Genomic DNA, 8012 nt, shown 5'->3' on the forward strand with positions numbered 1-8012 from the left:
CAACATGACTGATGTCTTTATAAGAAAATGATCATCTAAAGATAGACATACACAGGGAGATAACGCATGATAACAAAGAGATTGGAGTAATGAAGCTGCAAGCCAAGGAATGCTAAAGATTGTCAGCAAACCACCAGAAACTAGAAGAGGCAAGGAAGGGTTCCCCTGCAGTTCTCAGAGGGAGTGTGGCCTTGCCAGTGCCTTGATTTTAGATTTCTGGCCTCCAGAATTGTGAGATAATAAATTTCTGTTGTTTTAAGCCACTCAGTTTGTGGTACTTTGTAATAGTAGTCCTTGGAAACTAAGACACTCTCTAAGCTCACTTTTAAATGTGGGGATTATTTTTATGTAATTTTCCTTCATTTAATTATGATAATATTTCAAGGTAAAATGGTGCATCACTTAGACAGTTTAACAATTTCTTAAAATATTTCACTTCAATTTGTTAATGTTCACAATGTTTCTAAACAATGCTTCTCTCAAATATTTCAAATAAATACTTCAAATGTGAATGCCATATTTATCAGTAACACCACTAACCTAAAAAAATGGTCCTACCAGAGCAGTATTAAGGAGAGTCCCTATGTTGCCTGGCACTGGAGCATTAAAGTCTCAGTAATCAGAATTAATACAGTATTTGAAAAAAATCAACTCTATGGGGGTGTCTCATTTACATACAATAAAAATGAATCAATTTTAAGAGAAAAGTACAACAATATGTTTATCCATTTACATGTTGATGGATGTTTGAGCTGTTCCCAGTTTTTGGCTACTATGAATTAAGTTCCTATAAATGTTCATTACAAGTCTTTGTGTTGATATATATTTTCATTTCTCCTGGATAAATATCCAAGGGTGGAATTTCTGGGTCATAGGGTAAATGTATATTTAAAATTTTAGGAAACTGTTAAACTGTCTAAGTGTTGCACCATTTCACCTCCCCACTAGCAATGTATGAAAATTTCCATTTTTCCATATTCTCCCCAAATCTTGATATTGTCAATCTTTAAAACTTTGGCTATTCTAATGGGTGTGTATATTTTGTGGTTTTTATTTGCATTTTTCCTAATGACTAATAATGTCGAACACATTTTCTTGTACTTATTGGCCATTTGTACATATTCTTTTGTGAAGTACCTGTTCAAATCATTTGCGCAGCTTCTAAAACTAGAGAACTTGTCTTCTTACAACCCTTGAGTTGTAAGAGTTTTTAAAATATATATCCTGGATACAAATCTTTGTCATATATGTTGTGTAAATATTTTCTCCTAGGCTGTGGTTTGCCTTTTCATTTTATTAGTGGTGTATTTCAAAGAACAGAAGGTTTTCATTTCACTGAAGTCCAATTTATCATTTCTCTGTCATGACACATGCTTTTTGTGGTTTATCTAAGAAATCTTTGTCAAGCTCAAATAACCTTTTTGTCTTATTTAAAAAATAATTTCATAAATTTATCTTTCATGTTTAGGCTCTGATCCATTTTGAGTTAATTTTTGCATATGGTGTGAGGTAGGGGGTCTAGATTTCCTTCTCCTTATAAATGTATAGTTGTTCCAGCATTATATTTTGAAATGCCTATGTTTTCTGCATTGAATCGCCTCAGCATATTTGTCAAAAATCAGTTGGCATTTACATCTAGGTCTATTTCTGGACTCTCTAGTCTGTTCTATTGATCTATGTGTCTATTTAGCACACTGCCTTGATTCCTGAAGCTCTATACTAAGGCTTGAAGTGAGGTAGATTAGTCCTTCGATTTCATTTTTCTTTTTCAAGATTGTCTTGGTTTATTCTAGGTCCATTGCATTTCAATATTAATTTCAGAATTAACCCATCAACTTCTAGAAAAATAAAACACTGCTGGTATTTTGCTTAAGGTTGCATTGAGTCTATTGACCAATTTGTTGAGAACTGACATCTTAACAACATTAAGTCTTCTGATTCATGAATCTGATATTACTTATTTCAGCCTTCTTTGTTTTTCTCAGTAGGAATTAACATATTTAAAAACAGTTTTTGTTAAAATTTATTTCTCAAAGATGAACCACAATTCTTCCTTTTGTGACTTGGATCTTGTTATACCCTGAGCAGGACAATGTATGGACTATTGAAAACAAAGGCAGAACCAAGAAAAATCAAATCATTCTGATATTGGTCATAAATAATTTCTCTTCCTTCTTCCAGGCAATAATACTGTTCATAGAATAAAATTGGATTCTTTTACAATGCAGATGCAATTGACTTACAGAGATTACTTTTTCTTTTACAGTCAGAAAAAATGACGACAATACACAGACACGAAAAGAAATAACTATAGGTCTCTAAATTTTAACATTACAGATATGAATTTAGTTGATATGAAGATATCTAACTTCTCTTTGAATGATGTATGGCATGAATGCATCCTTAAATCACCTATTTAGAAGACAAGTGTTCTTTTCAGGTTTTCACTTTTCTTCCTTGGCTATGTCATGGGCCTAAGGCCACATGACAACAACTGAAGACTGCATATACTGACTGTATGCTGAGTTTATATACTGGTTGTGGATTATAGATTGAAATTTTAGATTGAGAGTTTAGAGAGCAGAGTATAGATTATAGATTAAGCTTAGATGTAGGTTGTAGATTATAGTAGAATTACCCTGGATGTTTTACTGTTGGCCTAACTTAGATTTGCTTAGCTTTCATGACTTTGTGAACTTCAGGAAAAAGTTTACTCTACAATTCCCTTATCCATAGTTTTCAAATCCAAAAAGCTCTGAAAACCTCCAATTTTTAGAAATAACTAATTTGGTTGTAAAACTTGATCTGACCTCAACTCATTTAGTGCCCAAACCTAACTAAACTGGTATGAGGCTATTTTTGGTCTTTTCTATCATTTAGTATAAATATTTTAAAAATTCACTACAGAAATATTTATACATTTGATTACGGGATGCTGTTGCACACACTGCTGGGATGTTACAAACGGTATGTGCATCATATTACCTTTCTAGACTCTGAAAAACTCTAAATTCTGAAATGCATGTGGGCCCAAAGGTATTAGGCAAGTGATTTTTGACTTGTATATCTGATTTCTTATATATCCTGAAGTCATGCAGTCAAGCTGTGGTGAATTTGCAGAATTTAATTTTTTTGTTACATCTGATTTATAAGCAGTCATAAAAATGGTAAGGTAGAAGTCTTTCATTTTTGGCAGCCCCAGATTTCATTCCCCCTTTTTAACAGCAGCTGGCTCCTTTTGGGGCATGGCTTCTTCCCCATTGAGAGCTAACTCAGATGTCTCCTCACAATATAGTAGCTGAAGAAGATAGAATTTCCTGTTTCCTGCGTCAGTGCTGTCAAGAGTTGGGCACATGTGATCCAAGCTTGGCTATTCAGATGAGCAGTCTTGCCACCTTGATTCTTGGATAAACAACCCGATGACCGAGTGAAAGACTAGACATCACACAACTCAGCTGCAAGTGCTGCCCAGTATGTTCCTGGATCTTAGCCTTCTCGACTTAGTGTCTTCAACCTTCCCTTGCTCTCAGTACCTGTAAGTGTGACCTTATTTGGAAATAAGGTCTTTGCAGAAAATCAAATTAAGATAAGGTTATACTGAATTAGAGTGGATTTGTAATCCAGTATGACTGGAATCCTTATAAGAAGAGAAGAAACACACAAATACCCAGTGAGAATGACATGTGACTACAGAGGCAGTGATTGGGGTGATCTATCTACAAGCCAAGGAAGGATAAGGATTGCTGGGAAACACCAGAAGCTGGGAGAGGCAAGGAAGGACTGTGAGATAATAAATTTCTATTGTTTTAAGCAACCTAGTTCATAGTATTTTGTTACCGCAGTCCTTGGAAACCAATGTGCTATCAATAAATTCTGTTTGGGGTAAGTCAACCAGTTTGTTTTCCTTGTTTGCCACTAGGGATTCAAATATGCTAAGTAAAAATCTACATACTTTTATGTGATTCATGGATGTTATACATTATTTTACAATTCTAAACAGGAATATATTTAGATGAAAAATTAAATGTTCCTACCTGGAAAACAAGTACCAAAGCTCAGAGAGAGAGACAGAGAGAAGAAAACAGTTCAGAAATTCAGATACAAAACTACAGAGCAACTGAAATCCTGAAGGTTTCCAAAATAAAATATTATGTTGCTCATAGCAACAAATTAGTGAATAGCCAATCAGGGCTTGCCTTTAAAATATATTAAAATAGCCTGTCCTTTACATAAGAGAAAGTCTTCTTTATGTTATGATTGCTTTCCAGGATATATTACATTATGATAAATGATTATCTACATTGTTTTGACAATCAGGGAATTTATGAATGAGAAACCGATTTGCCTGCAGTGATGAATTGAATTGTAAAAAAGGCATTAGCAATGATGATACTTTTTAAAATTTGTTTAAGAATTGTGTTACAGTTTTGCTTTCTTTTTAATCAGGAGAAAGAGGAAAAAAAAAAAAAAAAGGCAGCCAAAAGGCATTTATTTTGTAGTAACAAGCATCTGACAGCTCTCATTAGAATAATTCACTCACAAATCCGAAGGTATAGGCTGGTTTGTTTTTGCTCTATCACACTTATGTGACCTCTCAGCTGCAGTATTGAGATCTCCTACTCATGTTTTTAACCTTGTGCATGGGGCAGTGTCACAAACTGTTGCTGCTATTTGTTCTCAGGTTTCTTAGGGTGAGAAAAAGGATGATTTTCACCAGTTTTAGGAGGGTATGTAGCAACTAGGACCCTGGGCTTAAAGATCTGCATGTTAGGCATGAAGTGCCTCCTGGATTTGCAGGAAATAAATCTCAAGCTGAAACAGAAATTATGACTACTTTTCTCCATTTATGCCTTAAAAAAATCCAAAATAGAACACAACAAAAACCCAAGAAGTTAGATTACTTGTTGAGGAAAAAAGAAAGTGTCAAAGTTGAAGTACTACTAACAGACATGGTAAGATTATTTATACCAAGATTTCTTTAAAATTCTGTTAAGGCTTGCAATTGCAACTGCGCCATGATTAGGTGTTGCTTGGGGAGGTTAGCTGGCTGCCCGCCAAACAACCTCACAGTCTGGCATTCATCTTGATGAATTTAAAGTACAGCCTTTTCAGATGTGCAGGCTCTGAAATTGACGTAGTCAGCATCCCGAGACTCACATGTACCAAGCTCACATGAGCCTGATATGTAAATCAGAATGCTGAAATAAAATATACCGTAAGAAACCTTTCTCACCAGCAAAAGAAAATCTAAATGAGAATCTAAATTGTAATGAGGAATAGGCTCGATATGTACAGAACCAGAACATGGGAGATTAGCCATATGATTCAAATTTCAATGGCCAGACGCATTCACCTCCAGTAGCAGAGACCTACCAGTGGGACCTGATGGGCTGGCTCTGAGAACTTGGCCTTGTAGCCCTTGGCTGTGCTGGTCACCCACTGCCAGCTGCTTTACTTCTGACTCAGTACCTTCCAACTTCCAGTGTGACTCTTCAGAAAGGCCATTTCCTTCTCTAGATGTTTTAATGTCATTAGTAAAGTATCTGGGTTTGACATATGTCATCACCCTAATCTTTAACCTAGGAGAAATCTTTCAGTCATGTTGGAATGCTTTATTTACCTACAAATCGATTTTCCATCATGTAATATTTAAATGTCTCCCAACTTAATAAATTCTGGTTTGGAGGAAACCTTACTTTTGCCCTGTGTATTATCTACAGGCACTAAGATCCTGAAAATGTCTTTTCCTCTTCACATTACACACAAGGAAACCAGACTGTGAACATAATATGAGTTACCTGAGAATTAAAGGTAAGTCAGGGATGCATACCTGGTTCATGTAGTTAATTAGTGAATGTTGGTTGAGTGAATGAGTGTGAGTGTGAATGATGAGTATGGCTGACATGTTTTGAATTTGACTTGAAATGGAACAGCAGAGTGCATTGATGCAGAGATTTTCCTGCTCATCACTTTTGATAATCAAAAATACTTTTATAATTAAATAAAATATTAGCTGGGCACAGTGGTTCACGCCTGTAATCCCAGCACTTTGGGAGGCTGAGGTGGGCAGATCATGAGGTCAGGAGATCAAGACCATCCTGGCTAACACGGTGAAACCCCGTCTCTACTAAAAACACAAAAAATTAGCTGGGCGTGGTGGCGGGCACCTGTAGTCCCAGCTACTTGGGAGGCTGAGGCGGGAGAATGGCGTGAACCCCCGAGGCGGACCTTGCAGTGAGCCAAGATCGTGCCACTGCACTCCAGCCTGGGCGACAGAGCGAGACACCGTCTCAAGAAAAAAAAAAAAAAAAAAAAGAAACAAAAATCTTTACTAATGAGTAACGTTTCAAGTTTCTATTGTGCCAAACATATTCAGTTCACAGTGAAGAAGTGGCAATGACCTGATTTTGCCATTTCGTTTTAATAATTTAGACTGTTTTCTTTTTCTAAGGTAATTTAGGCACAAATAGTAAGATGCTGCCCCTGAAAAAAATTGTCAGTAATTACAAGATCACATTCTATCCTGCTATTTTCCTCAGGGCAAGAAACTCCTGTCCTTACTGGAGAACTAGCTTAGTGGTCTCCCTATGGTATTAGTCTATCAATGGATATATGTATTGAGTGTCTTTTATGTATAGGGTATTGTGCTAATTGCAGTGGTGTAGTTATTATTACACATGTTCTTCACCTTCGGACATATTAGTTGAAAAGCCAGTATCTACATAAGAAAAGATAGTTATCATCACAAAGCAAACAAAAGAAGTGGAAGAAACATTAAAGACCATAAGCATTTATACAAAACCACTCACCAGAATTGGAGAGGTCGGGGAATTCTTCAGGGGCTTTATGAAAACTTTATTTTCTTCTCATCTTACCTCAACTTTCTCTTGTTCACACACAAAAAAAAGTGTTTCAGTATTTTATGTTCAAAGATATTCTATCAGGCTGGGTGCGGTGGCTCTGCCTGTAATCCCAGCACTTTGGGAGGCCAAGGCAGGTGGATCACGAGGTCAGGAGTTCAAGACAAGCCTGGCAAAGATGGTGAAACCCCGTCTCTACTAAAAATACAAAAATTAGCTGGGCGTGGTGGTGGGTGCTTGTAATCCCAGCTACTTGGGACACTGAGGCAGAGAATTGCTTGAACCTGGGAGGCAGAGGTTGCAGAGAGCTGAGATCACGCCACTGCACTCCAGCCTGGGCAACAGAGCGAGACTCCATCTCAAAAAAAAAAGAAAAAAAATTTCTATGTTCTTGGATTATGTAATATATCCTGAACTTTCAAGCCAAATATAATGGCAAGGCCAACTTCTTTCACTACACTCTCTTCTTAGGTCTTTATATATGAACGACTTCCAGGATCATATATCCAGGACAGTCCCCCTTCCCTGTGACCTCCAGACTTACTATTTGACTATCAGTTTGACACCTGCATTTGGTTGGATGGCAGTAGGCATCTCAAACTTACTATATCCAACACAGAACTCTAGATTTCTACTCTGCTTGTTCTTCACCACTGTCACAAGCCCCAGGTCTTCCTCAGCTCTGTGAATGGAACCACCATCTAACCACACGATCAAGTAAAAAACCTAGAAGTCATTCTTGAGTGCTGTTTTCTTCTCACTTTTCCTCCTCCTTGCCTCCCTCGATCTATCCTAAAGTCCTCCAGGTTCTACCTCCAAAATACATTCTATATCTATCCACTTTTACTAACCTAGGCCAAGCTACCATCATTTCCTGCCTGATCTCTCTTTTTATTCTTTTAACCTGATTTTTTTTACTGTGGTAAAATATACAGAGAATCCCCAATTTATGAAGGTTCTACTTATGATGTTTTTACTTTGCAATGGTTCAAAAGCAATAGGCATTCAGTAGAAACCATACTTCAAGTATCCATACAGCCCTTCTGAACATTTTATTATAAAATAAGCTACGTGTTAGATGATTTTGCCCAACTGTTGGCTAATGTAAGTGTTCTGAGAATGTTTAAGGTAGGTTAGGCTAAGCTACGTTGT

The 8012-nt window shown here is 36.7% G+C and overlaps 1 long non-coding RNA gene across 1 annotated transcript in view; it reads left to right on the forward strand.

Moving 5' to 3' along the window:
- Positions 1 to 5951, forward strand: part of LOC105492793 (uncharacterized) — a 39743-nt gene extending 33792 nt beyond the window's left edge. Inside the window, exons 4-5 of the long non-coding RNA XR_011606173.1 lie at positions 3299 to 3535; positions 5721 to 5951. This is a non-coding gene — a long non-coding RNA (uncharacterized lncRNA). The remainder of the gene's footprint in view (positions 1 to 3298; positions 3536 to 5720) is intronic.
- The last annotated feature ends 2061 nt before the right edge of the window (positions 5952 to 8012 follow it).

This window comes from Macaca nemestrina, chromosome 7 (assembly GCF_043159975.1).
Source record: "Macaca nemestrina isolate mMacNem1 chromosome 7, mMacNem.hap1, whole genome shotgun sequence".
NCBI lineage: Eukaryota > Metazoa > Chordata > Mammalia > Primates > Cercopithecidae > Macaca > Macaca nemestrina.